At 40.6% G+C, this 21,389-nt stretch overlaps 1 protein-coding gene and 1 pseudogene across 2 annotated transcripts in view; both read right to left on the reverse strand.

Annotated features, from left to right (window-relative positions):
- LOC134212719 (uncharacterized) overlaps nucleotides 1–21,389 on the reverse strand; it is an 863,774-nt gene that overhangs the window by 543,054 nt on the left and 299,331 nt on the right. The window lies entirely within an intron of this gene.
- LOC134209933 (phosphopantothenoylcysteine decarboxylase-like) lies at nucleotides 17,489–18,390 on the reverse strand (annotated as a pseudogene).

The following is a 21,389-nucleotide window of genomic DNA, read 5'->3' on the forward strand; positions in this document are numbered from 1 at the left end:
GGCTGCAAGTAGGACTTTCTACGGTTTGCGTTAGGTTGAGGAGGATTTGCAATGAAAAATCAGGAGAATGTGTAATGTGTAATATCAGAATAATTTCCTGTTGATTTTCGGGAAAATTTCCTGTGGAAGCTGAGAATTTCCCGTGAAAAGTAAAAGAATTCTCTCTGGAGATTCTTCTAAATTTTTCGCGAAGGTTAAGGAGAATTTTTCATGGAAATCAGGGAGTAGTTCTCGTGGACATTAGTGATTTTTTTCCGTGACAACGGGTTAGAATGGCTTGGGAAATTGTGGAGAATTTTGCATGGAAATTTGAATGATCTTCCCGTGGAAACATGTGAGATTTCCTTGTAAAAATTTGAAAGAATTCAGCTTTAAAATTTAAATAAAATACAGGTATTCCTCGATCATTTATTTATTTATTATCAGACTAAGGCCGAAGTGGCCTGTGCTGCACATAAAGTCTTACCCATTCAGCTCGGTCCATGGCTGCAGTCTGCGGAGGGTCCGCAAATCGTCCTCCACCTGATCGATCCACCTTGCCCGCTGTGCACCTCGCCTTCTTGTTCCCGTCGGATCGTTGTCGAAAACCATTTTCACCGGATTACTGTCCGACATTCTGGCTACGTGCCCGGCCCACCACAGTCTTCCGGTTTTCGCGGTGTGAACGATGGATGGTTCTCCCAACAGCTGATGCAACTCGTGGTTCATTCGCCTCCTCCACGTACCGTCCGCCATCTGCACCCCACCATAGATGGTACACAACACTTTCCTTTCGAAAACTCCCAGTGCGCGTTGGTCCTCCACGAGCATCGTCCAGGTCTCGTGTCCGTAGAGAACTACCGGTCTTATAAGCGTTTTGTAGATAGTCAGTTTGGTACGGCGGCGAACTCTATTCGATCTTACGGAGTCCAAAGAACGTACGATTTCCAGCCACTAGGCGCCTCCGAATTTCTCTGCTGGTATCGTGTGTTATTAGCGCGGTACAGTTCCTCCGTCTCTTCACGGTCTCGATCTTCCTATTGGCGCTTTTTCCTCCGGAAAATCGAGTTTTGTCTGTCCCGCGCCCGTTTGTATCGTGCCTCGTTGGTATCCCTCGTGCGGTGTTGCAGCAATCTCGCCCATGCTGCATTCTTCTTCTCAACTAACTGCTCATATTCGCCGTCATACCAGTCGTTTCTCTGATCCGGAGCCACCGTGCCTAGTGCAGCGGTTGCGGTGCTTCCAATGGCGGATCGAATATCTCTCCAGCCATCTTCAAGATGGCTGCCGTTGGGAGTGCCACTTCCAGCTGCTGCGCGTAGTCTTGGGCTAGTCTACCGTCTTGTAGCCGCCCAATGTTTAGCCGCGGTGGACGACTCCGACGCGTGTTGATCACCGTCGAGAGTTTTGAGCGCAGACATACTGCAACGAGGTAGTGGTCGGATTCAATATTCGCACTGCGGTAAGTGCGTACGTTCGTGATGTCGGAGAAGAATTTACCGTCGATTAGAACGTGGCCGATTTGGTTTTCCGTTACTTGAATAGGTGATTTCCATGTGGCCTTGTGGATATTCTTGCGGGGGAAGAAAGTGCTTCGGACTACCATTCCGCGGGAGGCTGCAAAGTTTATGCATTGTTGGCCGTTGTCGTTCGATACGGTATGCAGACTATCCGGTCCGATGACCGGTCTATACATTTCCTCCCTTCCTACCTGAGCGTTCATGTCACCGATGACGATTTTGACGTCCCGCAGTGGGCATCCATCGTATGTCTGCTCCAGCTGCGCATAGAACGCTTCTTTCTCGTCGTCGGATCTCCCTTCGTGTGGGCAGTGCACGTTGATGATGCTATAGTTGAAGAAACGGCCTTTTATCCTCAGCTTGCACATCCTTGCGTTGATTGGATGCCACCCAATCACGCGTTGGCGCATCTTTCCCAGCACTATGAAGCCGGTTCCCAGCTCGTTGGTGGTGCCACAGTTTTGGTAGAAGTTAGCCGCTCGATTCCCGCTTTTCCACACTTTCTGTCCTGTCCAGCAGATTTCCTGCAGCGCTACGACATCGAAGTTGTGGGGATGTAATTCATCGTAGATTATCCTGTCGCAACCTGCGAAGCCTAGTGACTTGCAGTTCCATGTTCCAAGCTTCCAATCGTGATCCTGTATTCGTCGCCTAGGTCGTTGCCGATTGTATCGAGTCGTATTATCTTCTATGTCGTTCGTAATGGTTGTTTTTAAAGGCGGCTTATTGGGCCTGCGCAAACCTCCTGTCTCGTCGGAGGGCCGTCGTGTCAGGACTGTTTAGCGTCCCACCTAGCACCAGGATTGCTCGATCATATGGACTACCGATTATGGTGACTTGTGTTATCGATTATATGGACATTTTGTCATGAATTTTTATTTTTATTTTGAAGTTTTGAAAAGCTGCGAAATATTCCACATTTAAGTCATATTTTACATTGGTTTTATATTTGTTAATGTACATAACCATATGATCTGCTGGCCGAATCGGTTACCGGATTACCATACGTTTTTTGTGAATTAGCTTATTCCAATAATCAACAAAAGCAACAAAAACGTCCTTACAAATAGGAAGGGATAGATAATGAGAATTAGTAAGATCACTAACTGCAATGTATGGGGAAGCGTCGGCCTGACAGACTTGCTTTTAACCTTTATGTTTAGTGAGAATTCTTAAATCTTTATTACCGTGAATTTTGGAGACGTTGCCTACTTCTTTATACCGTTGTTCAGATAGATGTGAACCACCAATAGTAAAAGTTCTCCAAACAACTAACCAAAAAAGTTTAGCTTGATATTGAGATCGATTTTTTATTCTATACTAGCTGTCTCGTCGACCTTTGTCTCCCCAAAATTTAAAATTCAACAAAATTTGTGTTTAATTTGATGGGAGCCCTACCTTCCAGAGGGAGAAACGCCACAGAAACATTGCTTGTCTCCGAAAACCTCCTCATGCCAAATTTTACTCCATTTGATTAATTAGTTCTCAAATTATGAAGAAATTTGTGTTTGATTTGTATGAGAGCCCCAATTTCCAGCGAATGATGAGGTCTTAAACCATCATAAGAACCTTCCCCGGCATCAAAAACCCCCGCATACAAATTTTCACGCCAATCGGTTCAGTAGTTTCCGAGTCTATAAGGGTCAGACAGACAGAAATTCATTTTTTACGTGTATAGAAGAAGCAGAATAAGATAGACATAATCTCAATGCCGTACCACAATGTTTCGAATCGATCTCAATACATACAAATAAGTTAAATTCGTGCCAACTGTACCTTGAGAACTAATTCTGGGAAGCTATTTATAACTAAACTTTCTCGATTACTAGTTTAGAGCACTGAACTCATACTGAAAACATCAACAAACCCTAAATTACTATATGTCAATGTTGCCCAACAGTGCCCCTTGATTGGCAAAACTGTTCCATAAATGTTGCAGCAACTCTACTCACACAGACATTAACAGGGTGGGACAATCATCCACGCGACTACCTTCTCAGGCAACCCTGAATCTAATCCAATTATGCGATGAATAAAAGATTAATCAATAATGACAATTTTTGTATGCTTGATGTTGTTACACGGCACGACACTAGCCTGGGGCATTCGGCTCACTGACTGCGTGAATCCGGTGAACGAGCTTCGCCGGAATAATCTATTTAATATGCGAAGACAAATACGATTTCACGGGTGGTGGAGACCGGACCAGGAAGCCGCGGGACGTTCCACCCCTAAAATATCACAACGAAACTGGGGAAAATCGATACGCGTCATAGTGGGCCTGGGCAAGGTCGCCGATTGACCGCACAACTGACCCACCCATTTGCTGTTGCTGACCGCCAACCCACCATCACCACATCAATTCGTTAAAAGTTGTCGGCGATGTCGTCATCGTGGTTGCTTGTTTAGATGGTGGCAACCGACCATCCGTCCGGCTCAAAACGAACCACCGGTAATCGTTTTTTATTATGGCGAGATTTCGCGTTTCATGACGGATAACCAGAAGTGACGCAATTTGCGAGTAGCCGCTAAGTAACGGAGTTCATGCTTTGGTCACTAATTGTGAGTCGAAGTTGAACACGCATGGATAGCGCCATGCAAGGAACGAAACTTTTGTGAGCTCCAAGAAGGCTATATTCTGGTACTTCATGTGATTAACTTTATGACTTAAAACATCTACCTGACTACATCATGCTGCTTTAGTTCGACATAAAAGAATGATGAATCTTTGAAACAAATCTTCATTGCCAGCTAGCTTCAAAGTTTCATCGCACATGTAACGTATACCGAGCATAATAAAATTAAGCACTTCACCATTACTAGAGCATCCGTACGTGCTTTTCCTATGGTTCGCAATGTTCCTCTCGGGAGACTTGCTGCTGCATACCAACCGTTGGCGCTGCACTGACATGTTTCCTCATCCTTCCTTGCGATAAAAGGATCCGAGAAAACGATCAACTGCGCTTTCTGGTCATACCGTAAACATAGAAAGAATCATAACCATCATTTCGACATGGTTGTTACATTTTTCTTCGGAACGAACGGAACACTGCACATGGAACCGAATTAACACACTCGAGTACATGGAATGGCTTCCAGAGCTAAGTCAGCATCATGCATGGCAACGGTTCCGAGGAGGAGAATGGAGCAAATTGAAATTTTCAACTTATTGGATTGGAGAACAATCCGCGTCAAGAGAAGCTCTATCTACTCTACAACGATTGAAGCGGACGCATGGTGAATTGTTGCCCAAGATTATAATTGTTCCGAAAACAGTACGTTCCCACTGTTTTAATGATATGAGGTAAAGATGTTTCAAATTAGTAAGTTTATATGTCGTGGAACAAGAAACATTTTTTCGATTCGAGATAACATGGCTTGAAAACTCAGTAGAGTATCATTTTATTGCCTTTCATCAAATGATGAATCGCCAGTTCAGTCAAGGCATCCACTAGTGATATGATGGTACTGCGGATTTTGCTGACGCCGACCAAAACCGTTTCCTGAAACTTTTTCCCTGCGCTCCGTTATTCTCTGCTTTGATTTTTATTTTATCACCGAACCACTTTTCTGGACACGGTTAGTGGTTCAAGCTCAGGCATTCATATGTACAATATGGTAACGTGAGGGGTTCAGTCACTGGTGCTGCTGTATCAAGTGAGGAACGATCTACAACAAAATAGGACTGAAAAATAATAACTTCTGTGTTTTTGCTGAGTGGTTAAAATTTTTGTGGTTGATGGTTCACTCTGCCGGTTTTATTGTTCTTTAAACTAATCATGCGTAACGCCTTGATTTAGAAGCCCAAAGGTGCTTTAAAAAAACATTCAATTTAATTTTATAATTCAAACAAGCTCGGCATCTAGAAGCTTTTCGTAACCCTCCTTATATTGGTATAGTACCCGGAAGGAGAATGCAAAGCAGATTGTTACTACGACAAATTGCAACTTTGTTATATAACTAGAATGTAAAGCGACAGAGCTGTCGACTATTTCAGTTTTCAATTTAGATAAAGTCGTGTTCGATACCGTGAACAAGAACCAAGATGACATTGTCATAATATCCTGGGATTTATTTGCATAATCAGCACACGTAGAAAGAGCACACTTCCTTTATAAACGGTACATCACTGTTTCCACTTCCAGCGAACTCCAGAAATTGCTGGCACAATGTTCCGCTAATGATGATTACCTTCCAAACGGAGGCACTTCACCGCTAAACGGGTGCAAATCAGCAAATACTATACTTTGGTTGTTTCGCTCTAGACTGAACACCGAACATAATCCAACCATCATGTCAGGTCGATTTGGATAGTGACCGAGAGCGCCAAAACAGTCAGGGGAAAAATACTCCTTGGCTCTGCAATACGAGATGGATTAAATAAGGAATAACTAATGAATCCAATAAATTAGCGCATAATTACTGATGTATTGGTTTTGAAAAACACTCAACCTTATGAAGAATCGTCCTCACAAACATAAATATGGCAACATACTTTCAGTTTTCATTCGAATGTGTGCCACTGTGACACTGTGATGCACATCCCATTCCCATCATAGCCGGATTTTACAACGGATAGAAACACTAACTGTTGCAAAGCTTGCTTGCTATTGCCGTTAGGGCCATTGCAGCACAGTAGTAGCAGATGCTGAACCTTGTAACACTCGAATTTGGAACCCCATTAGGTAACTAACTTTCACATCTGTAGGGACCTCGTGCTCTTGCAAAACACCACGGCTTAACCAAACTGGAAGCTATCCCGAAATGATTGCATAACTGCGAATTGAATACGAACCCACGACACGAATGCTTCGGCATCGTAACATGCTGCAACACCGCCGCCATCGTAACTGATTACTGCCGGGAAGTCGAATAACTGACATGTGTCAGCCCACTTTCTCGCTTCAAGGATGAAGCTGCTGGTCGTAAACTCGTAAAACCGCGACAGCGAAGTCCATCGTGTTGCTCCTGGCGTTTGGCAATGTGCCCATCGTTGTCAACCATAAAACGCTACGATGACGACGGCGTCTATGGCGACTGTCCAGCTTAAGAATTGCCATGTTGTCGGGATGCCGGTCTGTTGCTGATTCTGGATTTCGAGCCAAGTGCCACCTCCGACCGACCAGACCGGTTGGAGATTGCTCGATAAGTATGTCAATGTCTCTGCGATGGCAATCGTTGAGCGGCATCAGCTGAAATAACACGCTGGAAATAGAACCTACTTTTTATGGCGTTCAGCGGCAGGAAACATGTGTATGGACATGTTACATATGCTCCATGAAACATCAAAACAGATCCGTTCGTTGGAAATGGGACAGCGAACCATTTAATATATTTTGTTAATGTGGCAGAAGGAGTTGATTCATATCGGACCACACCTTTTGATGCTCCACGGGAAAATACATACAGACCATGTTATGGTGGTTGGGTTCGAATTGTATTCTTGTTTGGGACTTTTCGGCTTAGTGAATAGAATTGCATCATACTACTATCGCTTGGAAACGTTGCAAATTATGGAAGTGAATATTAGGAAGACCAAGATGCAAGTTAAGGGTTTTTCAACCACAATTTTGTTTTTCTGTGAATTTCATATACTCATTGGAAGCTATTTTTCCATCAGTACCGAATTATTACTGACAGTATTTCTTGAATGATACAGCAAACAGAGCGTTTCATCACCAACCTTCTGGTTTGCGTAGCCTCTGATTGCACGATTTTGGGATATTTGAGAACATAATAATTTGCTTAAAAAATACTCAGTCAGAAAACTAAATAAAACAAAGGAGTTTTGGATGGATTGGCATATTTTATATGGCCGAGCTTTTACTACATTGCAAAGAACCAATAGAAAATCATCCATTTAAGTTTGTGTTTTCGTGTAGCTTGTGCGCTTGAATTTGTAGAAATTAATTTCCGTTTCTCCGTTTTACGATCAAAATATCAATCCAGACCATATTCTCTCCCAAATGTCGATAAAAACCATGTTTCAGAAAAATAAATTTTAATTATAACTATAGGAAAAATAACAATGCAGTAGGGAAATTTTAAAATACCTCAACATTTGTGGTGATTTTGCCACATGTTTTATGGCATAAAGTCAATAGAAATTGATATTGCAAAATAATATATAATGTGTATTGTTCATGCTACCATTTTTATTCGCAGTAAAGATTAGCATAATATAGTCGCTTGAGAAAATAGGGAAACGGTCGTTGGGCCCAGCGCAATTTCACCGAAAGCTACTTGACCGAAAAAAAAAACAAAATTCCAGTTTGCCGAATTGGAAGTTTGGCCGAAAATGTCGTTTGGCAGAACGGATCGTAAAACCGTTATTATAGTTTTGCCGAACATTAGTAAATGTCAAAAGAGTAAAGTAATTAATAATATTTGAGAAGAAAATAAGAAAATAAGAAATTAAAAGCGAGGAAAAAGCAATAAGAAGTGAGAAATGGAAATATCATCATCAAAACTACTGCAAAAAGTGAGAAGTGAGACATTCCACTTCTTACTTCATATTGCTCATTTTTTGTTTTTCTTTTCTAACTTCTCACTTCGCTGACCGAACATGTCATTTGACCGAAAAAGTTGTTCATCAGAGATTGCAGAAATCGCTCTCAATAGATAACGAACATCGATAAAATACAGGCAAAACTTGTTCCGAATCATAAAAAAATTATCAAACTTGTTTACAAGCGCGAAAAAACAAAATCGGATAGGCAGCCCCCACAGAGAAGTGATGATTTTCACTTTGTTTTCGATCATTTTATGTTGGGAACCACACAGCTGTGTAGAACATGTTGAAATGCATTATCAGAACCAGTGCTTTTTAAAAGAAATTTATCATGGGGTATAGGCCTCCAAATCAGTGCTTCATCACTTGGAAATGCAAAAGTAAAATTTTCCACCGATCTCGGCTGTGCAAATCTAGGTTAAAATTCGTTAGCTGAAATATCGGCTGAATGGAGATATGATTACGGCAGCTCCTTTGAGTGCCGCAGTGAACAAATTGCTTTATCAGCAGAAAGTCACGAGCCGAGCGTTCGGCTGTGCGGATATCGGCAAAATAATCAAAAAATGCCCAGCTCAACTAAGTGTGTACGGTCAAAAGAGTGAAGCGAGAAGTGAGAAATGAGAAGCGATGAATGAGCAGTGAGTAGTGAAAAGTGCGACGTCTCACTTGTCGCTGCTCATTCCCAATTTCTTACATTGCGCTTCTCAGTTTACACAGTAAAAAATAAGAAGCTCAAAATTAGTAGGAAGTAAAAAGTGCGGCGTCTCACTTCTCACTCAAAATTTCTCACTTTCTTTCTTAGCACTTCTCACTTTTCACAGTAAGAAGTATGAAGTGCGGAATGAGACTTCTTACTTTTCAGTCCTCATTTGTCGCTTCTCAATTATCATTATTCTATTCACACTTTTCACATTAACTATTTTTTTACCAAATGACATTTACGTTCGTATGATTCGTTCCGCCAAGCATCATTTTCGGCCATGAGGCAGGCTTGCCAAAAACTCCTTACCGAGTAGAAAATGAGCAAGAGCAAGTTTTTTTTGAGGAGCAGAAATTAGCATCAAAACTCACAACATTGCGCATTATTAAACCCGAGCTTGTGCGTCGCAAAACAAAAGCGAGTCTATCTGTTCATCTTTTTCTTGTGGTACGTCACTCACTCACACTTAGGGCCGATGCCCACGTAGCGTTTTTTCAACGCTGCGTGCACGTGGCGTTGAAAAAACGCAGGTGTGCATCGATGCGGCGACGCTGCGTTACCGCTTGTTCCCGATGCAGCGTTGGAAAGACGCTACGTGGGCATCGGGCCTTAAAACAGCCTCCAAGATTTTTTTTCACATACAAAGCGTCGCTCCGGAGGCGCAATGAGTGCTCTTTCACCCGACGCCTCACTCACATGTGTTTTTATTTTGCTTTTCCTCACTCTGTTTTGTTGTACCTCTGTTTTTTATGCTTCCACACAATTGTGAGGATGCGAAGGCAGCATTTTGCTGATGATGATTTTATTTGACTCTATAGCGAGTGTGAGGAGTTTTGTCATGCCTGCCATGAGGTAGTCTAACGTCTCTTCCACACGATGGATACCCAAGCTGGAAATTATTTGAAGTCAATGCTTCTGGGTCCGTGTTTTCCTGCGACATGAACGTCAAGGTCAATGATCTTTCCACTTCAGCCAACACTCTCCAGAACCCCATCCGAAAGTGAACGACCGGTTTGAAAGCTTCTTTCACCGATCGAACCACTTTTCCCACACTTATCCAATGTGTGGGGCTGAATGTTCCTCAATGTTCTCCAACTTCTCACTCGTTTTAACAAAGCATGGTTCGGTGTCAGGCCATTATGCATTAGGCTGAATGGTCATTAGACCGAATGGCCATTAGGCCGAATAAGCAAAAATAATCAAAAAGTGAAAAATGAGAAGTTCTTTCTTCTCATTAACCCTTTTCCTTCTCCGTTCTTGCATCTTCCTTCTTCTATCTGTCTTCTTCCTTCTTCATTCTTCCTCTTCAATCTTCCTACTTCCATCTTCCTTCTTCCTTCTTCTTTCTTCCTTCTTCCTCCTTCCGTCTTCTTTCTTTCTTCTTCCTTCTTCCTCCTTCCCTCATCCTTCTTCCATCTTCATTCCTTCTTCTCCCTTCTTCCTTTTTCCTTTTTTCTGCTTCCTTCTTCCTCCTTCTTTCTTTCTTCTTTCTCCCGTCTTCCGTCTTCCTGCTTTCTTTTTCCTTCTTTTTTCTTCTTTCTTCCTTCTTCATTCTTCCTTCTTCCTTCTTCCTTCTTCCTTCTTCCTTCTTCCTTCTTCCTTCTTCCTTCTTCCTTCTTCCTTCTTCCTTCTTCCTTCTTCCTTCTTCCTTCTTCCTTCATCCTTCTTCCTTCTTCCTTCTTCCTTCTTCCTTCTTCCTTCTTCCTTCTTCCTTCTTCCTTCTTCCTTCTTCCTTCTTCCTTCTTCCTTCTTCCTTCTTCATACTCCCTTCTTCCCTCTTCCTTCTTCTTTCTTTCTTATTCTTTCTTCCTTCTTCCTTTTTCCTTTTTTCTTCTACTTTCTTCTTTCCTCCTTCTTCCTTCTTTCTTTTTCCTTCTTTCTTTTTCCTTTTTCCGTGTTTCTTCTTCCTTCTTATTTATTCCTTGTTTCTCATGTCTTCCTTCTTTCTCCTTCCTTCTTCCTTCTTCCTCTTGATTATTCCTTCTTCTTTTTTCCTTCTTCCTTCTTTCTTCTTCCTTCTTCCTTCTTCCTTCTTCCTTCTTACTTCTTCCTTCTTCTTTCTTCCTTCTTCCTTCTTCCTTCTTCCTTCTTCCTTCTTCTTCCTTCTTTCTTTTTTCTTCTTCCTTCTTCCTTCTTCCTTCTTTCTTCTTTCTTCTTTCTTCTTCCTTCTTCCTTCTTCCTTCTTCCTTCTTCCTTCTTCCTTCTTCCTTCTTCCTTCTTCCTTCTTCCTTCTTACTTCTTCCTTCTTCTTTCTTCCTTCTTCCTTCTTCCTTCTTCCTTCTTCCTTCTTCTTTCTTCTTTCTTCTTTCTTCTTTCTTCCTTCTTCTTTCTTCCTTCTTCATTCTTTATTCTACCTTCTTCCTTCTTCCTTCTTACTTCTTCCTTCTTCCTTCTTACTTCTTCCTTCTTCCTTCTTCCTTCTTCCTTCTTCCTTCTTCCTTCTTCCTTCTTCCTTCTTCCTTCTTCCTTCTTCCTTCTTCCTTCTTCCTTCTTCCTTCTTCCTTCTTCCTTCTTCCTTCTTCCTTCTTCCTTCTTCCTTCTTCCTTCTTCCTTCTTCCTTCTTCCTTCTTCCTTCTTCCTTCTTCCTTCTTCCTTCTTCCTTCTTCCTTCTTCCTTCTTCCTTCTTCTTTCTTCCTTCTTCTTTCTTCCTTCTTCCTTCTTCCTTCTTCTTTCTTCCTTCTTCCTTCTTCTTTCTTCCTTCTTCCTTCTTCCTTCTTCCTTCTACCTTCTTCTTTCTTCTTTCTTCCGTTTTCTTCCTTCTGTCTCCCATCTTCCTTTCTTCTTCCTTCTCCTTTCTTCCTTATCCCTTCTTCCTTCTTCCTTCTTCCTTCTTCCTTCTTCCTTTTTCCTTCTTACTTCTTACTTCTTCCTTCTTTATTCTTCCCTCTTCCTTCTACCTTCTTCTTTCTTCTTTCTTCCGTTTCCTTCCTTCTGTCTCCCATCTTCCTTTCTTCTTCTTTCTTCCTTCTTACTTCTTCTTCTTCCTTCTTCATTCTTCCTTCTTCCGTCTTACTTCTTCCTCATTTTTCCTTTTGTTTTCTTCCGTTCTACTTCGTCCTCACTTCGCACTACTCACTTCTCACTCCCCAGTTCTCATTTGCCTTAACGGCCTTCGGCCCAATGATCCAGCATCGCTTGGTTCCATTGTCTGAGAAACACTTTAGCGGACTTCTTCATCGACACACATACCATTGAATTGCCATTAGACAGGACTCCGTTGAAAGACTTCTAGCAACCTCTAAATGAACTGTTCTCGTCCTGAAACAAGTGGACAAAGTCACCCACCGCTTTTTGCTGCGTCAACTATGAGCAATTGGGCGGTCAAAGTAAAAAAAATGATTACTTTCTTACTCGTACTTCAAATTATAAAAAACATCAAATATTACGTTGCGCATCCTAGGAGCGTTGCAATAGACCACTTCATCAGCTATTTGGCAAAGTTAAGCTTCCTCGGAATCCATTTACAATTAGAAACCTTTTTCCGCGACACGATATCATCAATGCGGAATGCGACGAACTGACGATACTTTCACGCAACGAGCGTAAGTTCGTGAGTCATTCTGAAGAACAGCCTTTTTGCTTCTAGATTGTGAATTATCAGTAGGGGAAGGTGGGTAGACTTGATCCCCGGGGAGACTTGATCCCCCCCTGTTTTATCGAGGATAAAAGTAGTTTTGTTCTAGCGTATTTTTTTAGTATAGATCCTCTAGACAAATGACCAATGACAAATTTTGGATTGACAACCTTATTTATTCTGCAGGGCGGTTTGTATGATTTGACCTCCTAAAGATTTATTTATTGGTCAAGCAAAATTTGAACAATTTTTCATAGTCATTGTTAAATGTTTTTTAAATGCTTTCGTTTTTTCACAACACAAAGCCATAAATATGCGTATGCTTAATGATCTGTACTGATGAAAATGTCAACATTCCATCAAAGTTTTAGGATATTTGGATTTGAAGTTATTGCCTCAATATGGGGACTAGGGTGGTTCAAAAAATCGATTTTGCTCCACAGTGCTCATCTGATTCTTTACCATGTTCTGAGTGTCCTCTGAAAATTTGAGCTCATTTGGATTAATTCACTGAGTGAAAGCTGTTGAGTATTCCTTTTAGCTATGTAGGTTTTCTTTTAACATGCGCTTGATGGGGAAGCGTCATTAACAGTATAATGAAAAAATAAATTTCCCCATACTAATTTGCATGCAAACTTGAAACGGCTTGTGCTAAATCAGTTCTAATCCAAATGAGCTCAAATTTTGAGAGGACACTCAGAACATGGTATAGAATCAGATGAGCACTGTGGAGCAAAATCGATTTTTTGAACCACCCTAATGGGGACACTTGATCTATAGTCATCCATACAAAAATATGGCGAAAAAATTAAAAAAAGTCTATTCTCAGGCTTTCAATTTTTTTGTAGATTTGACCGATTTGATGAAGAGTTGTCAGGAAAAATCATTCATTGCGTAGATATCATAAAAAGGGGATCAAGTCTCCCCAAATTTTAAAATTGCATGTGCTTTCGAATTCAATAACAAAAATCGTTCACGTATACGCAGAGCAATTCGCAAATTCCGCGTATTTTGAAGCAAAAATATTTAAAAAATCTGAGGGCACCTTTCCAATTTGATCAAAGCAAGTTCTTGGAGAGGGATCAATTTCCCCGAATCTTTAAAAAGTCTATTTTTGACAGCACTCCAAAAAAATCGATTGTGTATCAATAACAACAATAATTTAAGGACTGTCATACATCAGTAAAGTTAAATACTATATTTCTAGGAGAGTCTGTGTGGAAATCGCGTATGTTTACTTATTTTTGGCTGTGACACATCGGAAATCAGAAAAGGGGATCAAGTCTACCCAGTCTCCCCTATTGTATCCTCAACACTGCAGCCATCAATTCAATCGTGAAATGGTATGTGGATTGACACAGGAATGGATTAGCAAACAAGGAGTAAACACAGTTGGAAATGTTCGGAAGTATCCAACAACTGCATAGGCGTAGATGTAAAGTAGAATTTAACCGTAATCCAGCATAGCACCATTTCCGAAGTTATATCGAGGAACACTAACCACTGCCATCTATCCCATCCACTTTGTCATTTGCTTCTAAACGATAATACGAACATGGATTGTGATCAAGGTCAGTAAGGGGTCGTTCAAAAATGATGTCACAGGTTTTAGGGGGGAGGGGGTCTAAGATTTTGTGACAGTACATGTACTAGGTATACAAAAAAGCGTGACAGAGGGGGAGGGGGTCTAGAAATCCCAAAAAGTAGTGGACGTCATATTTGAATCACCCCTAATCGAAGAAGATCAACAAAGCTCAACGGAGTCATCACACAACTTAGCATAAATCGCTTTGTCGGTCGATAGCCAAGGGTCAGGAACGGCTGCTGGTCTTCTCTGATTTGCGTAGAGAATGTGTCTTAAGAACTCCCTTAAACTCCATCTCCTTATCTCGATTACAGTGAATATCTACATTCAAACTGAAACTTAGCCTGCTTTTCAAGTACTCTGATAGCATTTCCTCAGTTATTAATTGAAATATTTTCAATGCCCGTCATGCATGAGTATTACTTGAGTATGTATCTTGTGTGTTATGGCTCGAAAGTTTCATCTCCTCGAAAGAAGCAAAGTATAAGCTCAATCGGACTTCGTTAAGCGTTTGATCAAAACGGTCAAAGCTTTATTTTTTTGAAACACGAAAATTTTCCAGGGGAGGGGACAGCAAAATTTCAAAATAGAATTTTTGTTTTTGATGCCAAATGTCTTAGAAATGCATGAAACGTCGAGATCTGGTGTTATGTCTTAAGGTAATTATACAACAAAGCCAGAAATCGGCCATTTTAGAAACCACGTGCTTTTTTCAATTATAAATCAACAGCACGAGCTGGGAGAACCGTAACACGCATGAGGCTGAAACATTTTCTGGATCATTGGTTTACTTATGCTGAACAATCGACCTCAATTTCTGCACTGAACGAATATAATTTATTCAGATTTAGGCTTTTAGAAATGGGAGTAGAAAAACATGTGGTGAATATAATAAAATTCACCACGGGATTCATTGTATAATCACCTTAAACCAATATTTTAAAAGTAATTTGGCATAAAAAAATCGATCTCGAGTAAAAGTCCAAAAAAAAATACTTTATCTTCAAGAAATAATTTTTTTTCGAGAAAACATCATATCTCGACGTTTTATGCATTTTTAAGACATTTGGCATGAAAAATTGATTTCTTGAAAATTTCTGGGTCCAAAAAAATCATTTACACCATAATTTTTTTTCAAGATAATACCAGATCTCGACGTTTCATGCATTTCTAAGACATTTGGCATTAAAAATAAAAATTCGATTTCGAAATTTTCCTGTAACGCCGGGAAATTTTCGTGTTTCAAAAAAGATTGAGCTGAGATTTCGCACGTGGCCTTTTTTGAAGAGATGAAACTTCTGAGCACCGAGAATCGAACTCACCATCCCCGGATTGGCAATCGTACGTCTTTGCTCGCAAGGCTAACTGGATACCTCACACACTCATTTTTTTCGCCGAGATCTCAGCATTTTTTGTTTATTTTCCCGAGATGGGCACCGCCGAGTTTCAGCAAACATGATTTTTGCCGAGATCTCAGTTAAAGTGACGTTTCGGTTACTGAGATACAGTGAACATTTTGCCGAAAATCAGTAATAAACGAAATGTTCTGCCGAAGTTCAGTTCTGAAATTTTCTGAGCTACAGCGCACTATGAGAAAAGGGTGGCCATTATTCGGAAAATTTACTATCTGCAATTTTTCCAATTTATATATCATATGAAAGGATATACCCTAGATAAGAGAATCGGAAATATTGAAGCGCTATGTTTATTCAGTGAAAAGATATGGGCTGGCGAAGTGAACATTGATTTGTATGTTATGAAGTCATTTTTTCTCCAAATATAAGGTTTTATATACCATCGCAAAGCTTAAAACCTTAGCTTTTTGATAGTTTGGTTTGTTTTGCACGCGTAGATTGTTATCAAAAAGTTGTAGAAGAAAAACTTTAATTATTATGATTATTTGCCATAAAATGGTCCGCAAACCTAATGTCCCCAAATGTCCCCTCATCTGTGAGTGGGGGATTGAAAAATAATTCTAGTACCACCTTTTAGTGAGTGATTTGCTTGCCCATATTTGCGGTTTTACGAGAACGCTGCAATCAAAGTTTTCTTGAAAATTGTGGTTTTTATTCTCTATACCTCGTAATGATTAGAAAATAAACAACATTATTACTAGAAATATGGTTGTTTGCTATTTCATGCATGCTATATTGGAAATAAACAAAAAAAATGCACAGAAAAATAAAAAAAAAAATTTTCGCGGGTGACATTTTTTGAAGGGTTAACGATGGCCCTTAAAGGGTAAAAAAAAGGTTCTTAAATATTGCTTCACATAATATATGTTGCGTAGAAACAGTTTTCATTGAAAAAATATTTTTGGCCGCCCATTTGTATGAGAATTCCCCATAGTGCAGCGGTGCCCGATTTTGCCGAGCTCGAAAAAGAAAAAGTTAGTGTGCAGTGTATTCAAAAACTGCGGTGCAGATGGAAGACGATGTTCGACCGATGACAATTACTGCACCAGAAATACTATCCAGTTCACGTTTATTTCAAGACTTATGGCGGTAAGCTCCAATGAGGATAATACGCGAATCTCGTATTATCCTCGATGTCGGTAAGCTTCAAGCAGTATTATCCTCAAATTTAATCTCGGATTTTCTTTTAATACTCCGATTTCGGAGTATTAAGTTAATCCGAGATTTTCTGTTAGTACGCAGCCAAATATTAACTTGCTCTCACTAACACATATGTATGTGATGCAAATGTCACTTTCTGTCTTCGTTTTCAATTTGGATATACTCAAAATAAATGTCACTTAATTTCTACTATAAAAATCAGGTAGGCTTTAAAAATCGAAATTTCTGACGACCTTACTTGTGTCTAATAAAACTTACTCACATGTCATATGCATACCAATAAGAAATGTAATGAAATTTAAATGGAAACGTAGAAAACAATATCTATGTTCTTTTCTAGTGAATACTACTTGTCACGAATGTATGAAAAACACGTGAGTGGGGTACTCAGACAGAAGTGTATGTTTTGCATCAATCGCTAATGGAAAATTGTGCAGAAATATCATAAGAGCAATTTACAAAAATAAGTCTTTGAGTGTGAAATAAATATTTCATACTCTATTTTTGGTCTCATCCGCTTCTAGTGGACGAGAATTATTATAACTAACAAGGGTGTTGCGCAAACTATAATGCCAATTCACTTAAAATCTATGTATTTGTTGAATCTTCAAATTCACTTAAATTTAATTACATTTTTTAGTGAACTGAGAGCAGTGAGTACCATCACTAACAAATCATTTAACTTCTACAAACGAAACTAGATGGAAAATATCCGCATATGCTTTCATGTAACTCTTAAGTGAAAATTATTTTGAGTGAGTCTGTTATCGCGCTCTCAACCTATACAAGTTTGCATTGTTGAATAATTTCAACAAAAATCCACCTGCGTTTAGGAGAAAGCAAAATAAAAAAAAGGAAAATAATGCGTAAGTTTTAAACATAGGAATCGTCGAAATTATTAATAAATTATTTTTCTCATTTCTCTCGTTACAGTTTGCTTGTTCAACAGCAATGCAATTGAGTCCAGAAGAACCTAGCTGAAATGCATTTGCCGGCAGCTTTGGAGCGATACCAGGGAGATAAACCAAGGGTACCATTTCCTTCTACAAATTTTCCAACTCCATCTCCTCAAACATTCCGCCACCTACATATTACACAATCGATTCAACCTTAGCCATCGCACCCAATCCCGTTTCGCCGCACATCAACATCGTGGTCACACACGGAATCTCCCTGAAGCCCCACGACTGGAGCGTCTCGATCTGCGGTCTCGTGCACGGATGATCCATGACGGTTGCTCGTGGCAAAAACAACGGGTTTTCAAAGTCAAATGCCCTCGCCGTACAAAGTTGCAGATTGTCACACGAACCGTATGCCATTTGGGCTAGTGTGTTAGCGTCCTGCGGTGCCACCAGCTTCAGATCGGCCCACTTGCCCAGTTCAATTTGTAGGACGGGATCGCCGCGACCACCCCAACTACTCCACTCGTCGGCGTCCCGCTGGATGGGGACATGTTCTGGGATGTGCGAGGCGGAGAAGAAAAGCAATCAATTTGATGTTTACGCCCGTGATAGATTTACGAAGTTTTTGGAATAGTAACGTTAATTTGATGGTGGTCACTACAGTTTCCTTCGCCTGAAATGTTGGATGTTAAATAGGAAGCAGCACGGTGGTGTACAATGAATATAAAATATATGAGAAGAATCAGAATGATACGCGTTGTATTTATGACAACCTTTGAATAAAATAAAAAATGGAGAATGTTTGTATAATATAGGAATGGATTATAATCATACGTTCAAACTTTTTTTACAGGAAGTTACTGATCAAAGGAGTTCCAGGATCCAGGAGTTCTTCCAGGATTTCCAACACTCTTTCAAAAATCGTTACATAATTTCAACCAGAAATTTTAGGAGTCCCACCAGCAACTCCTTCGGAAATTTCAACAGAAACTAATTCAGAGTTTCCACCATGAATCCCTCTAAGATTTCCACCAACAATTCATTCAATTCCTCCAGAACTTCCTTAAGGAATTCTTCCGGAAGTTCCCCCAGTAATTCTTTCGAAAGATCCCCCAGGAATTCTTCCGGAAGTTCCTCCAAGCATTTCTCCGAAAGATCGTGCAGAAGTTCTTCCGGAAATTCCTCAAGGAATTTCTTCGAAAGTTCCTGCAGGAATTCCTAAGGAAGTTCCTGCAGGATTCCCTCCGGAAGTTTCTCCAGGAATTCATTCCGAAAGTTTCTCCAAGAATTCCTCCGGAAATTCCTCCGGAAATTCCTCCAAGGATTCCTCCGGAAGTTTATCCAGGAATCCCTTCGAAAGTTTCTCCAAGAATTCATTTGGAAGATCCTCCAGGAATTCCTTCAGAAGTTCCTCCAGGAAATCCTCCGAAAGCACCTCTGAAAATTCTTACGGGAGTTCCTTCAGGAAGTTCCTCCCGAAATTCGTCGAGTAATTCCTCAAGAAATTTCTCCAGGGATTCCTTCGAAAGTTTCTGCAAGAATTCCTTTAAATGTTCCTGCAGGAGTTCCTAAGGAAATTTCTTCACAAGTTCCTCCAGGCGGCCAAATATTGTAACGGTAGCCGTCACACTGAGTGAAATTGCAAATAAAATTATTTAAATAAATGTTTTTGATCTTAAAATATAATTTGCACAATCTCACATGGAATAGCCAAGAGCAACATAAGACTTAAGAATAGCACTAGATTCAAGCTCCATACCGCGCCTACGCATAGGCCATCGGTTTACATGACACCTGAACCACTATTAGCCGTTAACCCTCTCGCGAGAACTAATTGAATGCCCGCGATCGGGGATTAGCCGAAGATCAAGTTCGGAGGAAAACCTTGGGGACGGGGGATAAGAACAAGGAAGCCCGGCTTATCGAATACTGGTGGGAGCGAGAAGTCGAAAACCAGAAGACGAATAAGAAATCCGCCTCGGGACTCATTGCCGAAAAGTTGACGATTTCCCGGGCTATTTAATCTGAGGGCTCAAAGATTTTCGCTCACTTTGCCTGATAGTAAGAAGCGACTTGAAAGTTTTCCCGTGATCCGCGTTAAATCGAGAGTGAGTTTTTAAAAGATAGTAGATAGCTCAGTGAAGTAACAGTTTTTGAGTTTTGCAGGATTAGCCACTTTCCCACGTGCCGAATATCGTGTGAGACTAGTGTACCAGTGTACTAGTGTGTTAGCTAAGAAAGGTATTAAAGTCGTGCTAAGATAGGTTGCGTGCTCTTCTAACCCTTTTGTTCGAACAGCCGTTCGTCGGCTTTATGTGTCTAATCTCCAGTACATCAACGATCGCAGTGAATTCCGTCAGGCAAATCGCCGGCCTGTAACCAACCGAGGCCGAAGGCTGCGTCGTCAACATCGCGCCTATTTCCCGTAGAAAGCAAGCATCCGTAAGTGATCCACCGTCGAACAAGCCATCGCCAAGTGTTTCAACGTCATCACCAAAAAACGCGTTTCCACACCATCTCGCCAATCGACCGACAGGACCGAATAAGTCGTTTCGACCACCACGTGATCGGAAGCCGGTTGCCAAAAACCGAATCTTTACCCTGGTAGGTGAGTTAATCGCCGCGTGGCGCTGATTTTCCCACGCCGGTGAACAATAGCGTTCCCACGCTATAGCGAGTGGATTATCCCAGCCGGCAAACAATAGACGCCAAGCCAAGCTGGTGAACAAAGGATCGCTTCACAGGGCCAACAATGCCGCCGCGCCGGCGATAGAATGCAGCGAACAAGTGAGTAAAGCAAACGACAAAATAATCCATGTGCACATGACGACAGATCTCGTAGAGATAATAAATAATATCAGGGAATAGAGCACGCACGCAGATAGAGGGTAGAGTCTAGGCCTAATGAGGAATAGAAGAAACAAATAAAAACTGTATTGTAAAATCATCTCGTGGTCAGTTATGTAATCCCCTTTTCTACCCCCCCCCCCCCCCCGCAGCATTCTCTTGACTGTTGATTCTTCCGTCGAGCTATTTACTTGAACTGAACGCAACCGATAATTGAATTAAATGAGTAGTCCCACACTTTCAGGCCGGTGTCGCCATCTGGGTAAGAGTGGCAAAACTTCCGATGATGATAATTTAAACTTTTATAGGAAAGTTCAGCTTCAAGGTGTTGCTTTAGGGTCGAGAGTAATGTTCGTCTCAGGTTTCTGAATTCTGGTAAGTCGGACGCTAGGAAAGTGGGCCGGTAGAATTGTTTTTTGAACCTTTTCTCTAAAGGTTTTTCAATGGGCTTACTTCGGCGAGTCTCAGACCGGGCAACAATAAAACGCGAGCGGGAAGTCCTTTAACAAGGTGGCGCATAAGCTTCTTGCTTTTATAAAAACAATTTTGCTGAACCACAGTAGCGTATTTATCGGGAATTAATGTCCGGTCCCGAACAGCTCTGTTCGTGCGACTATATCTGGCGCCCAACTACAGTTCGAACCTAGGAACGCTTGAATAAATTATAGAATATTTGAATTTTTATGGAGGAGTCTAAGTAATATTAAAATTAATACGGTTTTTTTTCGGAATATGTTCTTATGAATTAGATGTTAAGTTTTGTTTTTTTCTGGAGTACACATTTCTGGCTTATGAGATTTTTGAAATATTTTTTTGGATATTCTAGGTAGTACACTATATATTTTTTTGTAATAATTTCCTATATTTTTGTATATATTTATATCTAGTTTTTTTTTTCACTAATATTTTTGGTTTCATATTCTTTATTATTCTATTGTATATTTGAATTCTGATTATTGTTGCAAAATGGATTTACTAAAAGTAAACATGAATTCGAAGTATCCTTATGCGGGTCATCTACTTAATGAAGAGATAGACTATGAGTTAAAATTACGGAATTACACTGAAGAGTTGGGAAAAGAGTTAAAATCCAAGGAAAGACTACTCAGAAGGCTGTTCTATGAGGACGAAAAGAGAATCGTGAGTATCGAACTTTATTGACAATAGATCAAGAGTTTCAACTAGTTGCAGATAG

Source organism: Armigeres subalbatus, chromosome 2 (assembly GCF_024139115.2).
Source record: "Armigeres subalbatus isolate Guangzhou_Male chromosome 2, GZ_Asu_2, whole genome shotgun sequence".
NCBI classification, from domain to species: Eukaryota; Metazoa; Arthropoda; class Insecta; order Diptera; family Culicidae; genus Armigeres; species Armigeres subalbatus.